This window comes from Hipposideros armiger, unplaced genomic scaffold (genome assembly GCF_001890085.2).
Source record: "Hipposideros armiger isolate ML-2016 unplaced genomic scaffold, ASM189008v1 scaffold_853, whole genome shotgun sequence".
In the NCBI taxonomy this organism is placed as follows: domain Eukaryota; kingdom Metazoa; phylum Chordata; class Mammalia; order Chiroptera; family Hipposideridae; genus Hipposideros; species Hipposideros armiger.
This window is the reverse complement of record NW_017732203.1, coordinates 138,826-161,338: the sequence shown is the minus strand read 5'-3', so window position 1 is coordinate 161,338 and position 22,513 is coordinate 138,826. Positions and strand designations below refer to the sequence as shown.

The 22,513-nt window shown below is 46.8% G+C and overlaps 1 pseudogene; it reads left to right on the top strand.

Moving 5' to 3' along the window:
• Positions 1–15,034: 15,034 nt before the first annotated feature.
• The window catches only part of LOC109374653 (N-acetylaspartylglutamate synthase A pseudogene), a 47,050-nt pseudogene continuing 39,571 nt past the window's right edge, over positions 15,035–22,513 (top strand).

Sequence of the window (22,513 nt, the reverse complement as noted above, 5' to 3'; positions counted from 1 at the left end):
GGGATATGGTTAAGGTTAGGGTTAGGGACAGTGTTAGGGTTAGGGTAAGGGTTTTGGACAAGGATAAAGTTAGGGTAAAAGACAGGTTTAGTGTAAGGGACAGGGTAGCTGCATCCAGCGTGGCTAGTTGAACACCATCAGTGTCATGGACACTTGAGTGTTTTCATCCCTTGGCTTTTGGGAACAGAGCTGTCACATGGTGTTGCTGACATCTCTTAAGTTCTTAACTTCAATCCTTCTGGATATGCCCAGAGTGGCATGGCTGTATCACATGGCAGTTCCATGTGAGGAATCTCTGTTCTGTTTTTCACAGTTGTGGTGCCAATATTACATTCTCACCAATTTCTCCAGAACTTTGCCAACTCTTACCTTTTTTTTTTAACAGCTATCTCAATGGGATGGAGGTGTTATCTCACTGTGGTTTGGATTTGCATTTCCCTGATAATTTGTGATGTGGGGCCTCTTTTCATGTACCTGTTGTCCACTTTTGTGTCTTCTTTGGAGAAATGTTCATGTCCTTTGCCCATTTAAAATCTGGATATGGGTTTTTATTGTTGTCGTTTTGTTTTTCCTATTGAGTTGTAGGAGTTCCTTATGTATTTTGGAAATTAACTTCTTTATCAGGTATATGTTTTGCAAGTATTTCCTCCCAATCCACTGGTTGCCTTTTTATTATGTTGTTTTCTTTCCTGTGTGGTAGCGTTTTAGTTTGTCATAGTGCTACTTGTTTATTTTTGTTTTTGTTACCTGTGCTTTCAGTACCATAGCCAAGAAATCATTGTCCAGACCAAAATGATGAAGCTTTTCCCTTTGTTTATTGTAGAGTTTCACAGTTTCAGGTCCTACATTAGAATCTGTCATCCATTTTGAGTTAATTTTTGTGTGTAGGATAAGGTAGAGGTCCAGTGTTACATTTTTTGCCTAGAGATCTTCATTTTTCCCAACACCATTTGTTGAAGAAACTCTCTCTGTGCCAGTGTGTGCTTTGGACACCCCTGTCAAAGATCACTCAAGATCACTGACCATATATTTGTGTGTCTATTTCTGTGCTCTCTCTTCTGTTCTATTGCTTTTTACAACTGTCTTCACTCCAGGACTATACAATTTTAGTGACTCTGGCTCTGTAATATATTTTGAAATCAGGAGATGTGATTCGTCCAGCTTGGTTCTTCTTTCTCAAGACCATTTTGGCTATTGTGGTTCTTTTGTGGTTCCATATTAATTTTATTACCGTATTTGCCGGCATATAAGACGATTTTTTGGCCCTGAAAAATATGCCTCCAAGTGGGGGGTCGTCTTATACGCCAGGTACACTTCAGATAGACTGCCCATAGTGCTTGCCCCGTGCCATAGTGGCCTCCCGATGCCCGCCCACTTCATTCCACATACTGTTCAGGCATCAGCAGTGCTGCTGGGTGTATGCTCGGCTGTTATGCGATTTTGCTGTTATGCGATTTACCACACTCGCAAAATCGCACACAGCCGACCATATAACAAACTCTGTATTTTGAGTGGAAATGTTAGGGGGTCGTCTTATACGCCGAGTCGTCTTATACGCCGGCAAATACGGTATTTATTTTCCTATTTCTGTAAAACAAAGTAAAAGCAAAGAAAAGAATGTGATTTTGATGAGAATAGCATGAGTCTCAAGATCTCTTTGGGTAGTATGGACATATTAACATTAAGTTTTCCAGTGTGGATGACTTTCCATTTGTCCCTTTTATTTATAATGTTTCATAGTTTTCATTATACAAGTCTTTCATTTACTTGGTTAACTTTATTCCCAGGTATTTTATTGGTTTTGATACTATTGTAATTGAGATTTTCTTTTCTTAAATTCCTTTTTGGATGGTTCATTGTTAGTCCATAGACGTGCAACCAATTTCATTTTATTTTTAAATAAAAATTTAAATAACTAAGGTGTACAGCATAATGACTTGATATAAGTATACACAGTGGACTTATAACTACAGCTGAGCTATTTAACATATCTCCTTATAGTTCCTATTTTTTTTATGATGAGAGCCTCTGACATCTACTCTCTGAACAAATTTCCAGTATTCAATACAGTATTATTAACTAGAGTCATCACATTATATGTTAACTCTCTAGACTTACTTATACCACAAACTGCATCTCTGTCCCCTCTGACTGATGTCTCCCCATCCCTCACCTCCACAAATTCCCTGGTAACCACCCCTCTGCTCTTTGCTCCTGTGTTTGTCCTTTATAGAGTCCACATGTGAGTGAGATCATACAGGGCTTTTTTCCCTTCTGTTTGTGGAAGTCCAGGAAATGAAAGTTAAGACCAGACAACTGGGACTCCATCCAATTAAAAAGCTTCAGTGCAGCAAGGGAAACAACCAAACAAAAAAGCAACCTGTCGATTGGGAGCAGATACTTGCTAACCACATGAGCCAGCAGTCTCTTTCTGGGTATATACCCACAGAAGATGAAATCAGAACCTCAGGGAGAGACCTCCTTCTTCCGGGGCCTCCCAGGCAGGCAGTGCCCAGCAGATGGCTGTGCCACTCCAAGGGCTGAGTGCCAGGGCTGGACCTCTGTGTCCTGGGGAGGGAAGGGCCCAAAGCATCCCTCCCTCCCCAGCTGGAGGCTCAGGCTGGCTGGATGCCCATGGCAGGGACAGGAGGGCAGGGAGATTAAAAGGCTATGTCAGGGTGCCTGAGGAAGGAGGGTGAGGACGGGGCCAGGGCAGAAGCCACCCGTGAGGCTCCTGGTGCTGGTGCTGCCTGTGGGTTCCCAGCTGCAGAAGCAGCTCCCCGGGGAGTCCCACAACCTTCACTGGACAAGGTCAGCTTCCTACATGGTCCCTGGGCCAGGGAGGCAGGCAGAGCCATTGGAAGAATGTTTCCTAACAATGACCTTCAAGTGCCAACCTGAAACCATGGGGAGCCTCAAGGTGGCAGGAGGCTCTGACACGGGCTCTGCCTGCCCAGTGGGCTGCCAACTGGCCTCTAGCCCTGTGGGGCTGATGGCCTCTTTTGGGGACAGGCCAGACTGCAAAACTCAACTGACAACCATGGGTCCACCGACCCAGAACACTGGGGGTGGGGGTGCAGGATGGAAGGCCCCAGACAGGTATAGCCTAAGGAGGCCTGGAGATGTCAGATGGGCAGAGAGGAGGCAGAATGAGCAGGGCATGTTCTGGAATAACAGGATCACTGGCAAGGTCGGAGGTTCTGTGGAGGTGGCCATGGGCAGAGGCTGGTGGACGGCTGCATTTCTGGGGGTGTAGAGTTGCAGCAGGAAGAGTCAGTGGGATGGGGTGCAGTGGTGAGCTGGAAGGACAGCCCCCCCCAGGAGGCTGAGAGGGAAGGAAGCTCCTACACATGGCACCCACCACCCAGGCCTGTGCCTCTTTGGGCCCTGATCACCTGGGCATGTGCCTTTCTCATCTGGACACCAGAGAAGGGGAAGATGGGGCATCTGTGGTGCTGTTACAATGAGGGCCAGCAGATGATGGCCCTCACATTTACCAGGGTAGGGGATGAGCCCGGTGGTCACAGCACACCTTGCCAGACCTCAAGTGACCCAAGGCATGGCCGATCCATGAGGGGAGAGGGGGAACAGGTGTGGGTCAGTCTGAAAATGCCACAGTGACAGTCCCCAGAACCCCAACCCCCATCATCTCCTGACATTCAAAGGGCTGATGATGAGAGAGGTTGCAGAGGTTGCCTGGGGCACTGGACAAGCAGTGGGTGTTTGGACATTTCCCCTAAACTGTGAGACCTGTGCTCATCCAGAAAATTCCAGAACAATAGAGCATTGAATTCATAGAGATGAGGAATGAAGCTTCCAAGCATCCACCCAACCCCCAGCCATACACAGTTGCCCCAGGAACTGAGGATGGGAAGAAGGGGGGACACGGTCTTCCTGGGTGGAGCTGGGTGACCATGGGCAGGAAGAGAGGCTTCCTGGCTCAGAGCCTACAGCCCCGTATCTGTGCCCCTCCACCCCCCAAGTCACAGGGTGTCAGTCACATACATTAATTCTGCAGAAAGAAAGGAGGCTGTGTTCAGGTGTAAATGTGCCCATGAGGTCCAGGCCCAGAGATAGAAGAGATAGATAGAGATAGTGATAGAGCTAGAGACAGAGAGAAAGCGGTGGAGGGTGCCCGGGTTCATGGCCAGAGAGAAATGCTAGGAAGTCCCTGATCTCACTGTCCCCCACAGTGGCCGTTTTGCCTCCAAGGACATGAGTGGGCATTAACAGACACCTGAGAGCCAGGATGATAAGGCCAGCCTAGTTCCCCTGGCCTGGAGGGTAGCATTGGGGAGATGCTCTGAGGCCATTGGGAAGCCCTCCAGTGCAATGGGAGGAGTCCTGGTGAGGGAGGCTCTGTCCTCCTGCTCCAGGCCAGAGGAGGGGTGGAGGGCTCCATGTGCTGTCCACTGACAAGAGGAAGGCCTGGTCTACAAGCCTAGGTGGCCAGGATGCCCTGGATAGTGAGTGTGGAGGCTGTGGGGCTGGCAGGTCCATCAAGGGGCATCGGGGCACAGAGAGGAGGGTGTTGGCAAGGGAAGGCCTCTGCCTCAGGCAGCTCAGGAGCTATCAAGAATGCCACAGGCCCAGGGGCTTAAACGAGGGACATTTATTTCTCACAGTTCAGGGAGCCAGCATGGTGGGTTTCTGAAGAGGGCCCTCTTCCTGGCTGGCAGATGGCTGCCTTTTCTCTGGGTCCTGCCATAGAAGGAAGAAGGGTCTGCTCTCTTCCTCTTCTCAGGGTGCCAATCCTGTCCTGAGGACCCCACCCTTCCATCTACATCTCAACCTCATCACCTCCCAAGGCTCCACCTCCTAATACCACTAGCTTCTTTAAAGTACTGATTTTGGGGACACCAACAGGCACACCATAGCAGTCAGTCACAGGCTGAGGAGTGTAGGCAAGTGAGAGGGGTGAAGTGGGAAGGTGGGGCTGGTGGGAAGCATGTGTGGCCTATGGAGTGAGCAGATGATCAGGGTGGATGAGCAGAGTGTGGGTCCCTGGATGTCAAGACCACATGGACAGGTGTCAGGTGGCTGTAGCAAGAGCGAGTGGGGGAGACCATTACAGAATGAGAGGTCATAAAGTGAAAGGCTGGAAGTGGGGCCAATGGTCCACTTGGAGGCAATGTCATTCTCCTCTCCAAGCATGAATTCAAGAGAAGGTCAGGTGGTGTGGAGGTGACAGGTGTTGGGGAGGGGCAGTAATCTACTTTCAGGCCCCAAGGGGCTTGGGAGCTCCCAGGGGACAGGCAGGAATAAGCAGCCCTGTTGGAGACAGTGAGAGTGTGGAGAGGCTCCTGGGGAGCCTCAGTCAAGGTGCTGAGAAACTACAAAGCCCTGAGTAAAGTGCAGGGTTTCAGGAAAATGTGATAGGCCCAGACCCCTGAAAGCCGTCTGCTCCAGCTCTGTCTCGGCCACCACCAATGCATGTCATATGTCTTCACCCCGTCTTGCATCTCAGGTCTCCCAGGTCCCAACTCATCAGGGCATCAGGCTTGAATTCAGGACTGTGTGGTGTCCATCCCACAAAGGCCCCTCTAGGTCACATATGTTGGAACTAACTGAGAACTAATTAAGCTCCCATGTGCTCAGTATTTGTGGGGGAACAGAGAGCACATGACTACAGTCCTGTCAGAGAGAAGAATGGGGACACTTGGGCCAACCGAGTGGCTCAGTTGGTAAAGAGCGTGAGCTCTGAGCAACAAGGTCACTGGTTTGATTCCCACATGGGCCAGTGAGCTGTGCCCAAGGTGAGCTGCCAACAGATGGCAGGATGGCTCAGCTGGTGAGAGTGCATGCTCTTAACAACAAGGTTGCTGGTTCAACTCTTGCATGGGATGGTGGGCTATGCTCACCTGCAGTTAAGATTGAACATGACACTTTGAGCTGAGCGGCTGCAATCTGCCAATGGGCCGCTGGATGGTGACTGAACTTGGAGCTGAGCTAGCTGTGACCTCCACAACTAAGACTGCAGGACAACAACTTGTCTGTTCCCCTTCCCCGCTTCCCTAACACTGTTCCCCTTCCCCAATTCCAAATTAAATCTTAAAAAAAAAATGGAAACACAGCATTCACCTTCCCGGGCAGTTCTGCAGCAGACAATGTTGTTGGGGACTGCTCCCCCGGAGGAGGGGGTGTCCCCTGATGTTTGTGACTTGGGGTGGCTCCCAGTCCATTGTTTCCTTCACTCTGTCCCCTGAGACTGCCTTCTTGTTCCACATGTTCATTACTCACTTTGGCCACTTCTGAAGGAGAATTTGGGACACGGCCATGTCCTCAGCGGGTTTCCTGCCTGCAAGAAAGTCCCACAGGCCTTTCTCCACTTTGCACCATTTCAGTCAGTGCTTCTGCCAACACAGCTCTTTGAGCGACTTCGTGGGTTTTCTGTGTAGTGGATTCTAGCTTAATCCATGTTACAAAACCCACACCCACATTTCCTCAGGGAATGGGCTTCTTTCTGTCTATGTGATCATTAGAATTTTGAGGGTTTCAGTCTGCTGAGGGACAGTGCCTCAAGAATCCTAAAAACCTGTCTGAAGCTCGAGAATCTACTTGGCACCCCTTAATCCTTGCAGAGGTCCTGACAAGGGACATCACTCCCACAGTCTGCATTTGGTTTATCCCCCAAGGCTGACTGATTGCAGCACCTGCTTTGTCCCCAGTCTGTACTTCAATGGCCATGACCTGGATCTGATTGTGGGAACTGGCTGAACTCTCCCACAGGGATTGCTTTGGAAATTAGAACCCCTGAGATCCTGGGGTCCCCTTCCCATGTGGGGCCTTTTCCTCTGGGCATCCCCACCCCAGTTTGTAGGTGCGTGCTTACAAACACACACACACACACACACACACAACGCACAGCAGACACACACACACACACACACACACAACACACAGCAGACACACACACACACACACACACAACGCACAGCAGACACACACACACACACACACACAACACACAGCAGACACACACACACACACACACACACTTAACGCACAGCAGGGGGTGTGAAAAGGGGTGTACACACTCAGAAGGTGACAAGGGGGAGAGAAGAGAGAGGTTGGAGGCAGCTCTGCCATGGGGAAGAGGCATCCAGTCTCTGGGCACCATGTCTGGTTCCCACAGATATGGAGGACAAAGACACCAGGCTGATGGGCAGGGCAACCCCGAAGTGCCCAGGTGTCTGCCTGGGATGGGGTCATCCCTGGCCACCTGGAGAGAACAAGGTCTGCATCCTGCATTCTGCGCCCTGGGTATCTGTAACCAAGAGGAGATGCTCCAGTGTGGAGAGGCTGCAGGGAAGGTGTCAGCTTACTTCCCTCTAATGTAGGGTGCATAGACAGGGTGACACCAAGAGTCTCATGGCCTGCAGGAGAGTCTGTTATCCCTGGTTCTCTGTGCAGACCCAGTGTGCTCTGAGTTCCTGGAAAATGCTTTCCACTCCTCGAGGATCTTTTGAGCAGAGGGCAGCCTGGGGTTTGGGGGTTGGGGGACCTGGGTCATGCTGAATATGGCAGAGCACTGGACCACATGCTTAGGGACCATAGACATCCTTGTTGGGAGACTCAGGGTCCTCATTTGGAAGTGGGGGAGTCATTGCCTTGGCTGGGGTAAGAGGCCTCGTGAGTAAACAGGACACACCAGGTATGGAGGGAAAGAGGGAAGTGATGAAGACTTCTGGGGTCCCTCACATCATCCTAGAACATGTAGGCCCAACCCCTTTGACCCTTGGGCCCAGGTGGAACAGCTGCTTGAGGAGCCCAAACCAAGAATGTGTTTGGATTTCTGGTTTTCCCACCTGGGGCTGCAGTGCTGCTGCTGACCACCAGAGGGCGGGGTTGTGCCCACTGTGCTCAATGGCGCAAGGGGCAGGGAAGGGCCACCAGGGATCATTCTGGGTGTCCCCTGCCTCTGACCAACATGCACCTTTTATTATTAGACCCCATATCCACACTGTGAGCTGCTCAGAGACAGGAGGGGGCTCTGAGACCCTCTCATTATTCCTTCAGCTACTGTGCCCCCTGCCCCACACTCACCCTGTGATAGGCCTGGGGGCAGGGGTGGGGTGGAGTGAGGTGGGGTGAGGCTGCAGACAAGACCCACGTGGTCCCTGCCCTCCAGAAGCTGCAAGCCTGGAGAGGAAGATGGACAAAGTTCGAGGGCAAATCGGGGTGAGAGAAAAGAGCCAGGGTTGTAGGGCAGGCCAAAGCCCCAGGGTGGGTTCAAAAGGCCTCCAGGGTGACATTTGTGCTGTGAGCAGAAGGACAAGAGGAGCCAACCCTGCACAAGTCTGGGAACACAGTGCCAGGTGGAAGAGCTCAAAGGAGCAGAGAATCGGAGGCAGAAGAGAATTTGGACAGAGAGGAAGTGAGAAAGGAGCCAGGGTGGCTGCTGAGCTGGGAGCAGAGGACGGCAGAGCCAGACCAAGGCCTGCAAGGATGTGCTGGTTGTCTGCTATGTGGCAGCCACCCCCTAACTGAGCGCTTATGGGAACAAACGTTGACTGTTTCTCAGTCTCTGTGACCAGGCACCTGGCTGGGCAGAGCTGGGAGCCTGTGCCTCAAGGTCTCCTGGGAAGCTGGGCTGCAGTGTCCAAGATTGTGCGTGGTGTAACGGGCAGGGTTCAGTTTGGACGGGTATCTCAGTCTTTTCTGTCTCTGGGCCTCAATCCTCTGTAGGTTCTTTGGGCTGGGGCCTCATAGTGATATGGGCCAAGTGAGTAGCCCCCCTCTTACCCCACTGAAAAACTTTGATTTTAAGTTTCCTTTTCTTTAAAGTTTCCTTTTGCCCAGTTTTTAAGCTCCTATCCCCCTGCTTCAGATAATTACCCTAAAACTTGTGACTTACACTTATATCATTGAAGCCTAATGTTCTTTCCAACCCATTCTGGGCCCAGCTCCTAGACACTTGATGCCACCTGAGTGACCGGTTGAATGGCCACAGGCTCCGTAAGAGCTGACAGGTTTTCCAACATGTATCCACCCCACATCAATAGCTTTGAGCTCTGCTTTTTAAGAAATTAATTAAAATCTGGTTTTCCTCATTCAGGGGCCTTGGGGATAAAGATGATGCCTGAACAAGATTGCCAGTCCCGGCCAAAGAAGCCCACATGGCCTTCCAGGCAGATCTTGAGACCCTTCCTCTCATCTGAGATCAGCTAGGGTGAGAGTTCTGTGAATCCCCCAATAGGCAGGGGCACCTCTACACCCCTGTCCAGTAGGAAGCAGGTACAGAATGAAAGACCTCCTGTCCCAAAATTTCCCATAGAAATTTTATGGGGATCACGTCTCTCAAGGGGAAAACAAGGCAGGCAGCTAGAGGCAGGCATTGGGTCTCTGCATTCCTGCATGTCCAACACAACCCACAGAATGTGACTGCCCAAAAGACCTCCCCTCTCCACCCCAAACTTCCCCTTTTCATTGTAATGATCTACCCCTATGGGGAAACAAATGGGTACAAAATACCTGACTCGATTAGAGCAGTCATTCACACCTGTGCAGTAAAGGCCACAATGACCTTCCTTTCACCTGGGTCTCATTATACCATCATTACAATATCATACAAATGTCCAGAAGTTCATTAATATCATAACAGACTGAATTCTGGGAAGAAACATGTTCAGTCTTACAGAGATGAGGTAACAGCCTCTTGTCAATCACAAGTGTCAATCAAGTGGTCCCACGCCCAGAGAGGAACAGCCCATTCTAGAGAAAAAAAGGGATAAAAACTCCATGTCCTGGCTAGTCAGGGCCTTTTGAACTCCTTCTTTTGCTTGGTCCGCTCCAAACTCTTGGAGTGTACTTTTTCTCTTAATAATGATGCTGTTGGCCCTTTGGGCCCTTGCCCTGGCCCTGGCCTTTGGCCTTGCCCTTTTGAGCCTTTGCCATGCTTTTGCTTGGACCTGATCCTATCCTTTTGGAGTATACTTTCTCTTCTAATAATGGCCCTTGAGCCACTCAGTTTCTGCCTTCTTACCTACTTATCTTATGCAGGGGGCTCTAGAAACCCATGGCAGACTCCTTATCCGTCCCGAGAGCACGCAGAAAGACTTACCTTCAGGTCTCTGTTCTGGGCACATTATGCGGGAGACCAACTCCCACAGGGTCCAGGGGTTCCCTCAGGTGGAGACAGTGTTGGTGAGGAAAATGAAGAAGAAAGACATGGGTAGACACAGGAGCGCTTTCAGGAAGAAGTGTCTCACTTTATTTTACAGCATGCCCCTTTTTTTAGTTGACCATTATCTCATCAGTAAAAAGTTCTTTTACATAGTTTAGATCTGGGTTTTACTTTGTAGTAATTCTTATGCTCCAGGGTACAACTTGACTTTTTCTTATGCTAAAAGATCAATTTATCTTAACTGTGTTTTAATCCTTTTTACTTATAATGACTATGTGACTATGTGACTAAGGCTAATCCTTTTACCTATAGTGAAGTGACTATGTGACTAAGGCTAATCTTTTTACCTATAGTGACTATGTCTACTGAACAATTATCCTAAACACTATTAGCTAAGCAGGATCTTAAGATTTACAGGGTGTGTACTTTGACCTTTACTAAGAGACTAGTAGTGTGACTAAAATTGTCTTTAGTGTATAAAATAGAATTATTGTGATATATCTATCAGAAGGGGTGTAAGATCTTCATCCTACTGGGGGGCATCCAAAGGGGAATTTAAATCTTCTAAGATATAAAGCAGTATCTGTTTCTCAGTCAGAGCTTCAGAATTTGTCACAATAGCAGTGCACTTGGCCATGTCAGACACTGAGGTACAGCCGGCTCCCAACAGCCCTTGCCCTGGTCACTGTCCCTGCAGAGCTCCACGTAGGAGATCAGCAATGAGAGAGTCGATGGGGACAGCGAATCCATGTCCCCAAGCAAGGGGCAGGTGTGCCACCCCAGCAACAAAGGCCAGCCCGGGCCCTCGGTGAGTGTGGCCTCAGTGGTTTTTAAACCAGGACCCATGAATGGCCAGGCAAGGCCACCAGCCCTGCCCCTGCCCAGGCCACTCCCCAGAGTCTCCCCCAGGGTCTGCTTGCAGGTCATCACTTCAGGCCCAGATCTGGAACGCTGAGCTCAACTTCTGCCAGCTCTGCCTGAGGACCTGGATCCCCAGGAGGCAGAGTCTGATGGTGAGCAGGGCCTGTGGGAGCTGCCCGCGAGCGCTCAGGGGGGGGCTCTGTGCAAGACACACAGAGCAGAGCCCCAGAGGCCCATGTTGGGCCAGGAGCCAAGATGGGACCCAGACTGCCATCTGGGGGCCTGAACCCAGAGAAGGTGTCCTGGGGTGGGTCCCCAGGCTGTGGCTCCTCTGGTAGGATCTGGGATGGGTCCTGGGTTTGCAGTGCACCTGGAAAGGCAAGCATGTGGGTGATCTTTTCTCCTCTTGCAGCTGCAGCACCAGCTCAGGAATGCAGCCTATCCCAGGTGTGGCTCCTGTCCCTCCCGAGTAGCCAGGTGCAGGGTCAGCAACCAAGACAATGACAAAGGCCCCTCTAGGCACTAAGGAGAGTCTGCCCGTAGGAGGTGTCCCAGACCTGGCACTGTCACCATCAGATGCAGCTGCAGCTCTAGGGAGGGGGCCGGCATCTGAAGGAGATCCCTGAAGGGACCTGGAGCTGTCACTAAACCTAGCACCCTCGGAGGAAGAAATGTCACCTGGGCCAGCTCTGGTGCCTTCAGGGGACTTGGAGCTGTCAATGGCCTTTACTCCTGGAGAAAGAACCATCGCCTTCACCAGCTCTGGTCTTCACAAGAGCCCTGGAGCTGTTGTTTCACCCAGCATTCCAGGAGGAAGAACCCTCACCTACACCAGCTCAGGTGCCATTAGTGGAACTGGAGCAATCATTGCACCCAGAACCCCTAAAGGATGACATGTCATCTGCATCAGACATGGCACTAGCAGGGGAACTAGAGCTGTCACCACACCCAGCACTCCTAAAAGATAACCTGTCACCTGCACCAGCTCTCATGCTTCCAGAGCAACTGGAGCTGTCAATGTGCCCAGAACCCCTAAATGAAGACATGTCACCTGCACCAATTCTGGTGCCCTCAGGGGAAGTGGAACTGTCATCACACTCAGCATTCCTAAAGGGTGACCTGTCACCTGCCCCAATTCTGTCCCCAGTATGGGACCTGGAGCTGTCAATGCACGGAGCACTCCTAAAGGATGACCTGTCACCTGCACCAGCTCTGGTGTCTGCTGGGGCCCTGGAACAAATATTGTTGCCAGCATTCCTGAAGAAAGAACCGTCACTTGCACCAGCTCTGGTGCCCTCAGAGCAGCTGGAGCTGTCAATGGTCCTAGCACCCCTGAAAGAAGACATGTCACCTGCACTAGCTCTGGTGCCCTCAGGGGAAGTGGAGCTGTCATCGCACCCAGAACCCCTAAAGTGTGATCCTTCACCTGCACCAGCTCTGGCCCCAGCAGGGCACTTACAGCTGTCATTGTACCCGGCACAACTAACTGATGACCTTTCACCTACACAAGCTCTGGTGTCCACTGGGGCCATGGAGCAAATATTGTTGCCAGCATTCCTAGTGGAAGAATTGTCACTTGCAACAGCTCTGGTGCCCTCAGGGAAAGTCGAGGTGTCATCACACAAAAAACCCCTAAAGGATGAGCCTTCACCTACACCAGTTCCAGCTCTAGCAGGGGACTTGGAGCTGTGATGGGCCAGCTGCACCAGCTTTGGTGCCTGCTGCGAACCTGGGGTTTTCAACATGCCCTCCACACTTGCAGGGATGGCCTGCTCTAGATTGACCCCGAGGACTCTTTCCTGTTCCACAATTTCAACCCTGTCCTCCACCTGAAAGTCCCTCCCCTTCCCTTTTATTCTTTACATTTGTTGTTTCCTTTAATTTTAATTTTGCTGTCATATTTATGCGATGTCTTACATTTGGGGTTGAATTTATCGTAATTAAATGCAACAGACATTCTTGTAAATTGTGCATTCTTGAGCAGTTAATATATTCACAGGCCAGGCATCCATTGTCACTCTCTGGCTGTGAAATATTTCATCTCTCAAAACGAAATCCATCAGACACATGCCCCATTCCCCATTTTTTTTTCCAGCCCGTGGCCAACCCAATCTCTTTTCTGTCCTCTGATCCTGGATCTTTTCTCTAAATGAAACCATAGAATAGGTTCCCTTTTGTGTCTGATGGGACTCATTAATTAATGTCTCTTTTAATTAGAACTCATTTGCTTTTAACTGAAACCCCAAAGAGATGAAATATTAGACATATAACATGAAGCCTTTTTAGTAAACATGCACCTAATCACAGGGTAGACACCACTGTTCATGTGTTACACCAGCCTCAGAAGACAGACAGGAAGCGATGGGCTCTTTTTGTGGCCATAACAGGAGCACGAAAAATGCAAGTCAGAAAAACAAATCACAAACCCCATGGCATTTTTCACAACCCAGAACCAGAGAAAAGTCTAACATCCCTTTGGGGCAAAAACCTCAGAGATAGCAATGTTTTAAAAACAACCAAGAGCAACCACATGCAGTTCCACATGCAGTCCCTTCAGCCAGTACATGTCAGACATACCCATCCTCTCGATGGGTACACTAGATGTAAACTGCGGAGACAGCCTGGTCACCATCCGACTGATAGGGTCCTGGTCTGGTGGCGACAACACTGGGGGCATGGAGAGCAAGCAGAGGCCCCAGCAGATCCCTGGACAGAAGCAGGAAAGGCCTCTCCTCTGGGAGGACAGGGCACAGGACCCATCCCAGGCCCACAGGTGCTCCCCCCGCCCCCAGTGCTCACCCTAGGAGGTGAGCCACAGACAGTCTTGCAGAGGGTTTCACAGATGTATTTACAAGAGATTCCTCACAGCACTGGCTGAAACAGCAGGAAACTGGAATGAACACACATGTCCATGGAGAGGGGCTGGAATCCACCCATCCCGGTCCCAGGGACAAGTGACGCTGAGCAACCTCTAACGTCAACACACACACACACACACACACACACACACACACACACCCCAGAGTGTGCAGCGGAGGCTCAAAAACAAATCCTCAAATGAGTATATCGTTTAGAATAGATGACCTGACACAGAGACTGGAAAGGTGGTCAGACTTAAAGTGAACTGGCAGGGAGGGGTTCAGAAGACGCTCAAGCACGGGCGTGACAACACTGCCACCTTGTGACTGACTGCTGCCCCTGCCACCGGATCCACTCGGAGCAGGGGCGTTGAGGACAAAACAAAAGTAGATGAAACCGGCAAGTGACCGTGGTGAACACGTCCCCCTCATAGGAGCTGGGGGGCTTCTGTCATCACTGCCGAGGAGCAGCTCGCTGGGATGACCCGAGCCAAACTCCTCTCCCTGCCTGGTTCTTCAGAGGCCCGAGTCTGAGCTACCAAGCGCCATGCAGTCTCCCGAGTTTCCGGTCCCGGGGTTGAGACTGGGCGGGGGAAGGAAGCGGCCGCGGGCGCATAGGCGAAGGCGTCCGTTTTCCACCTGTGCTGCCTCTCCGCGTGGGTGGACAGGGGCAGGCCCCGACGGTGTCCGGCTCCTTCCTTCCTCTCCTCCATCCTCAGCTCGGGTCCACCAGCTGCCGCCCCTCCCCTCCCGACCCCCCCTTGTGGGCCCGCGCCTGTAGCCGCCAAGGGTCGACCAGCTGTGTGGAACCGCCGCTGGACTCGGCCTCGCGTCCTTTGACCCCCACCCCAGTCTACCAGCTAGCTGTGCGCACCGGAAACTTGGCCGTGACTGTGCCCTGGGGGCAGGACACGGCCGGCCGCGCGGCTGGCCGCCAGGGACATGGGGGAACAGAAGGTCGACCATCAAGCGGTCCTGCCACGGGCAAGGAGTCCGGCCAGGCCCCTGTGGCGGTCCCAGGGGCTGAGCCGCTGGTGAAACCAATCCGGTCCCGGCCTGAGGGGCCGGGTGCACGCCTCTGGACCATTCCACGCTTGCGGCTAGCCTGGGGTGTGGGTGGCCACCAAGCTGTCCAGCCCTGGGGACGCGCCCACCCCAGTGGAGTCAGGGTCCAGCGGTGATCGACAAGATGGTGGAGATGGCGGCGTCGCGGGGTATCCGGGAGCCCAGCTGGGGCTGGGCTACGGTGAGTGGCCAGTGGCCCGGTAGGCAGCAGTGGGCTGCCGTGAGTGGCCAGCAGCCAGCGTGAGCAGCAGGCAGCCTGCGAGAGCTGCTGTGAACGGCCATCCAACGGCTGGCAAACAACTGCCTCAGCATGGAAGAGTTCAATTATCATAATACCAACATGGGCTGGTGAAGCAATGTCTTTGTTGACGAAAAATATCCAGTCTAAAAGAAAACTTATAAGAGATTATCTGATGACGTGACTACCACAAGATAGGTATCTAATACATCTGTTTAACTGCATGCATTGTAAATTTTAAATATAATAAGTTAGTGTCTAGGTTTCAGTTGATAGTACTTCAAAGTACGGGAAAAAATGCTTCCCCCCCCCACACACACACACTCCTTTAGAATAATAAAGAATAAGTGTAAAAGTGGAAAAAAAAATTATCTGAGCCAAACTGTGGACAATTGCTGGGAAGTAAAATCTCAATGGATTGAGAAAATGCTCCAAAGAATGGCAGTTTTACAGCTTATTTTATACATAAAGTCAAAGGAGGAATGTTACATGAAATCCATTGGTGATAGATTAAGGGGGTGGGAGAAAGGAAAGCGGGGAAATCTCTGGGATTCGATAAAAGTTAATTGGAGAGAGAGGTACTCTTCCCATACAAGTGGGTGCAGGATAGCTAACAGTTAGCTTTTTACAGCACATAGAGATAGTAATCAGGAGATAAGCACAATAATGAGGAATTTTGCAGTTTTCCAGCTCGGAAAAAGGATTAAAGATGTTATCTTAGGTACAAAGAGGCAAAGAACAGGTCCAATGAAAAGGCACAGATTAATTTAATGAGGAAGCTCGAGATGTAACTTTCTGCCATGGCCCACCTTAGTTAGGAATTTTTATTTATTTATTTATTTATTTTTATTTAAGCTGAGCCATCCTCCCGCCTGTTGGCAGCTCAGCGGCTGCTCAGCGGCTGCTCAGCTTGGGCCGGGAATCGAACCGCTGTTGCTCAGAGTTCAAACTCTTGAGTGAGCTCTTAACCAACTGAGCTACTGGGCCGGCCCTAGTTAGGAATTTTTATGTTCACACCATCTTCTGTGGTTATTTTCAGTCTCCTGAGCTTGTCAGGTTTAACATGTGGCCTGTTTTCTGTCCACATTTCCCCTTTTTGGTCATAAATTAATCTGAAGCATGCAACCAACCTTTTGGTTGAATAGTATGGTCCCAGGGCACTAGGAAGGCTCATTCCTAGGAAGTCATAGTGTCAGCATTTGTCTTGCTGAATGTTGGACCATTGGGGGTGGGGCAAAACTATAACCTTAGGTGGCATGGCAGCTGAGACCGAATTAATTAATTAATTAATTTTTTATTTATTTATTTTAAAGATTTTTATTGGGGAATTTGGGGGATGGGAACAGTGCTGGGGAATTGGGGGAAGGGGAACAGACAAGTTGCTGCCTAGTCTAGTCTTCAGTCTAGTCTTCAGTCTAGTTGTGGAGGACCTTGCTTCACTGGCCCAAGTTGGCACCATCATTGTGCTCTTCCCGGGAGAGGCAGATCAGTCGCCGGCTTCTGGACGGCTGCTCATGGCGGCTGCTGGCCGCTCACGCTGGCTGCTGGCTACACACAGTAGCCCATGGCAATCCACTGCCACAGGGGCTGCAGCCGACGCCGTCACCGGCGACTCACGGCAGCCCAGCTCCAGGTTGAGCTGTTGTTCAGCATCATAGCTGTGGAGGGCAGTGTCACTGGCCCCTCATATGTGGGATCCGAACCGGGGCCCTCTGGCGTCCCAAGCCAGTTCTCAACCATCGCGCCACTCGGCCGGTCCCGAATTAATTTATATTTAAAAGAAAATGTGAGCAAATGGGAGGCAGTCAGATTCTATATGTCTTTATTAAATATATTATGTATCATTTCTAATCTTTGAGCTATTATGAACCACGTTTTTTTTTCTGTCAGGTTTATGTTTTGTTTTTTTTGTACCTAGTATGACATAAACTAGAACCAAGAACAATAGTATTAAATCAGTAACACTGATTAGGAGCAGAAAATGTTCCTAGGAGCAGATTAGGAGCAGAAAAGTTTGAGAAGAGCAAACATCTTAGCCATCAAAAGAACACTTTACATCTATTATCATAATTTTTTATTATTAAGTTAATAAACTTAACTTATTAAGTTTATTAATAAGTTAATAAACTTAACTTATTAATAAATAAGTTAATTATTAATAAATACGTTAACATGTGGCCTCTTTTCTGTCCACATTTCCCCTTTTTGGTCATAAATCAATCTGAAGAATGCAACCAACCTTTTGGTTGAATAGCATGGTCCCAGGGCACTAGGAAGGCTCATTCTTAGGAAGTCATAGTGTCAGCATTTGTCTCGCTGAATGCTGACAAATTCAGCATTTTTAAATGGTCCTCTATTATGGTTGCTGAAGCACAGAAATTTAAAATTAGCCAGATGAATGAAGACTATTATTTTATGATCTAGAAGTTCAAAATTTCCTTTTCGCCAATTGGTTTCCATAGAAATGACTCCATGGGGAGAATTAAGTTCTATTTCCCAATATATTGGATTTTCAGTAGCAATATTATCATGGGTTTTATTAACCTCAAGCAAAGGTAATTTGTCTATGATTTTAATATTACACCATGTTCTCAAAGCATTTACTGTAAATCTGGTGTCATTACAATATGAATCAGTATGAAGAAGAATTTTCTAACCATTCCCAATAAAAAGTCCTCTTCCCATATACCATATATTGTTGTTTGTTGAGGTGGATATGATAGGCCAGGATTGGGTGAATCCAGAATTCCATATAGATTGGGGACAGAACCATTCATCTTTTTTATTTAATATGGTCTGTCATTCATTAATCTGACTTCTGTAAGTTGTATAACTGGGAACTGTAACTTTAAGGTTAAATAGGGGCCAAGGCTGTAAGAACATAATGGCATAAATTATAATTATCACCTAAAAATTTCTAGAGGCAAGGACAGTAAAAGTTTCATAAATTTCTTGTGCTTCAGCAACCACTATAGAGGACCATTAATATATATATATATATATATATATATATATATATATATATATATATTCATCCATTTTAGTTTTTATCTGAATTAATATAGTTAGCAGTCTATGTTGAGTTAGGGGGTAAGCATAATTGGGCCCTGATATATATATATTCTCAATATTATTTTTTCCATTAACCTACGACTTCACTCGTCCTTGTCAGTTTTTCTCCTTTTCCTCATTCAGAAATAATCAACTTACTAGGACAAACTACTTCCTTTTAACCTCTCTCAAAGATACAGACACATATCTCTTTTATTCCTTCTGTAATAACATTCCTGTTAAATTTCTAAAACCATAAAAATATTATTGATAATAAAGAAGCTATCTTATATGCCTTCAACAATTATTAACAGTTGCTATATAAGTACAGGGTTTGATAAAAGCCTAAAGAACAGTATAAGTATTATTATTACTAATGTTATTAGGATACAGGTAAAGACAACCATCAAATGGTTATTTTAAGTTCAATATCAATTATGTAGATATACAGGCCTTCTCGGTGTCTTGGGATAGCTGTCTAACCCTGATGTCAGCAGCTTTTCATCCTTGAGGAGTCTTTGATATCCACTGATGGGTCCTTTCCGACAAGGTTGATGTTTTTATTTGATGTCTTGTCCAATGGACAAAATTTCCTGGTTGTGAGTCATGGTCTTTGAAGTCTTTGTCTCCCAGGAGCACATTGAAGTGAATCAGTTACTAATTTATTAATTTTTTAAAGATAATTTATAAGTCCTTGGTAATAATGTAGAATGTCTCCTTTTAGTAAGGTTGGTTCATAAGTCCCTTCACATAATGTGAACAATGACTAATGAGGAGAAAGCGTGTGTTTACCAAAAAGAATATCTCAGGTTGACAGCACTATAAAAAGTGCTTTTGATCAAAGGAGATTAAAACAAACACTTATAAAATTTTACCTAGTTGAATTTTAATTTACCATTTGTACATTCTACCAATCCAGAGGACTGGGGTGATAAGTACAATAAAAATGTTGTAAAATAAGCCAAATATTACAAATAGACTATTATTGGCTCAGTGAAATAAGTCCCTCAGTTACTATGTAATTCACAGGGGATTCTCTGAGGATTATTTATTATTTTAAATAATTTCCTTACCATTAAGGCTGTTGCTCTCCTGTAAGGAAATCTCTCTACCCAGTGAGACATAATATAAATCATGACTAATACATATTTGTATCCTTGAGATGGTGGCATTTGGATAAAATCCAATTACTGTACCTCAAATGGACCAAAAGAAAATGGGAAATGTCCTTGGGACCTATGGAATGATTTTCCAAGGTTATATTTCGGACAGAAAGAACATCTGCTATACACCTTATAAGCTACAGTAGGTTTCTAATAATATTCTTTGTTCTATGAAACTATCTTTCCAAGACCCCAATGTGTTATATCTGTTTGGGTCAAAGTTCCCTCTTATGTTGCCATATTTTCTTTTTTTCTGCAGCTGCCCATTAAAACAGAAAAAGTCTTTTATTGATTTAATAGCAAGAAGAAATATTTTTAAGTCTGGATAATTTGGCTGTTTATTACTGTCGGTCTAGCTGCAGTATCAGCTAAATTATTATTATTTTTCTTTCTATGATGACAGCCTTAGAATATCCTGGAATTTTCATAATTACCAAATGTTTCAGTTGCTGGATGACATCTAATTTAAATTCTGCAACCTGTTGTCCATTCTTATGGGCTGCCTTGAGGAAGTTAAGAAGCCTACTGCTTCCACAAGTTGTGAGCTACACCAAAGGTATAGCAACTATCAGTGTAAATATTGGTTATTTGATCTTTGGCTCATTTATAAGCTTTTGTTAGATCAATTAATTCAGCTTGTTGGGCTGATCTTATTCAAGTAAACAAGAAACTAAAATTTATGCTTACCATGAAAGTTATTGCATATAATATAAAAATAAATCATCCATATATCAGATTAGAGTAGAATTTCTGGGAAATTCAACATTATTCAAATCATCCTTTAGTATCTGAGAGAAAAAGGTGGACTCTGTATACCCCTGGGGCATTACTATCCAAGTAAACTCTGATCTTCCCAGGTGGAAAAGCAAAAAGGTATTGCCTGTCTTTTTCACAGGAATGCTGAATGAAATAGGCTCTACATAAATCTATCACTGAAAAAGATTTGCAATACACACAGGAATACCTGATAATATGGTATATGTAGATTTAAAACCACAGAGTATTTATTTATAGCTGAGATTTTGTACAAATCTCCATCCTTTCCCATTGGTTTTTTTTACTGAAAGTATAGGAGAATTACAGGGGCTCATACATGGAATTGTAAGCCCCACCCCCGTTTAAAGGTAATCTTGTACAATGAGCTAATTCAAGCTGGTGTATCAGGCCTCAAAAGATATTGACAAATATTAGGTAGAGGCAAAGTATTATCAATAGGTATGTTAATAGGAGTGACTGACTTAATCTTGCCAATCAATATCTGTACTGAAAAAAGCCTAAAATTGTATTAGAACATCCTGTAACAAAAATTCTGTCAGTATCATGACTAGTTTTCTCTTCTGGGGCTGGTGGGTTGACCCTGAGGTGGCCCTGGACTTGGCCTGTCTAAAATCTGGCCTGCTTATTAATGTCCAGGAGGGAATACGAACCCCAGTAGTCCTAAAATACAGAAGTTTACATAACTATTAGCAAAACTTAGTTCTTAGCTTTAGTTCTATTGAGTAACTAAAGACCTAATTAAGACAATATAAGTTAAGAGCTCGCTCAAGAGTGTGAGCTTTGAGCAACAGTGGTTTGATGCCCAGCCTGAGCTGAGCTGCTGCTGAGCTGCCAACAGGTGGCAGGATGGCTCAGCTTAAAAAAAAAAAAGACAATATAAACCATACAGAAATATTTGATGACACATAATTTCTGCCTTTTAGGCAAAAAACTTTTCCATATCAGTAGCAGACCAACAGTCTTGTAACAAACTTTGTTTTACTTAGTAGAGACAGAAAACTTAATTTTGTATCAGCTTACTTTTGGTATATAAATTTACTTAACTAATCGCGTTTAACATAACCATACATAAAACTCTTTCAAGATGTTTCTTTACAAACTTTCTATAACTTTCCCAGTTCCCCTTAGTTTGTTTCTTTTAAGATGATTATTTCTCCAATCTAATTCATTTAGTCCTAAATACAATTCACCCTTTTGGGAGGATATGTGAACATCATTGATTAGAAAGTCTCACACTATCAGGTGAGTTGGGGCAGATTTGGGTAATAAAAGTATATGGTGCCCATTAATATTTCCTACTTGGAAGGGAACAGGTTCTGATTTAAAAACAGACATCGGTTGATTAGGCGTCCCTGTACCATTTGTACAGAAGCTTTACTCCAAGGGGGAGGGCAACTTATTTGTTAACAGATAAAGTAGCCCCAGTATCCTCATGGCCCTTGGAGCAGCCCTATGCTTGTTTCTATTTCTTTTCTTTTTCTAAATCTTATTTTAGTTTTCTACAATCCTTAAGGTGACCTCGCATTTTACAATAAAAGCACATTTCTCTACAGGAGTTTCCCTAGCAAACCTTAAATAATTCTGTTGCCTTGCTCTCAGAAACCAGTAGATGCATTAATTGAAATAAATCAGAAAAGCCAGAATTATATTTTCTAACACTTAATTCAAATTTCTTTGCGAACTCATCAGGGTCCTAGAGAGGGTTGGGGGAATCTTTGGATTTCTTAGTTCTGCCAGCATACAACCACGGATTCCCCTCCACCCAAGACCAGCTCCTCTCCAAAGGGAGCTGCAATAGAGGTGCAGAAGAGAGAGACAGAGGAAAAGGAAAGCAAGTCCAGACCATTAAAGCAGATATTGGGACAGTCAAAGAAGAAAAAGTGGGTGTTGGCATTTAGCAGCTTCAGAAACTTTAGTTCAGAGACAGTCTCTAAAATTTTCTTACTATCTTCCTGGAGAGAAGACCATCTCTCTGTACCATTTCAGAGGCTTCTATTTGTCAATTGAGGGAAGTCTCCCATTCCATTTAATTTGACCTTTAAGCCAGCTTTTTCTAATTGTGCACACAAATATTTAGATGTCAAAAGAGCTCCATTTTGGCCATCTTAAGTTGATATCACTTCTAGATAAATCTTTCCATGTCTGTAAGTACTTGCAAAACTCCTAGGAACTGTACATCTATCTGCAGGAGAATAATGGCGCTGGAGTCTGGGAGCTTGTTGGTCTTTGAAGCACTATTACCCATGTTAATTTGTAAGGATCACGGCCTGGACCCTATGCCGGACAGACTTAGCTGTGCAGACTCACTTTTAAAAATCGTACTTCAGCTACTCCAGCTAGACTCTAAGCAGAACTTCCTGGTAAGACAGTAAAC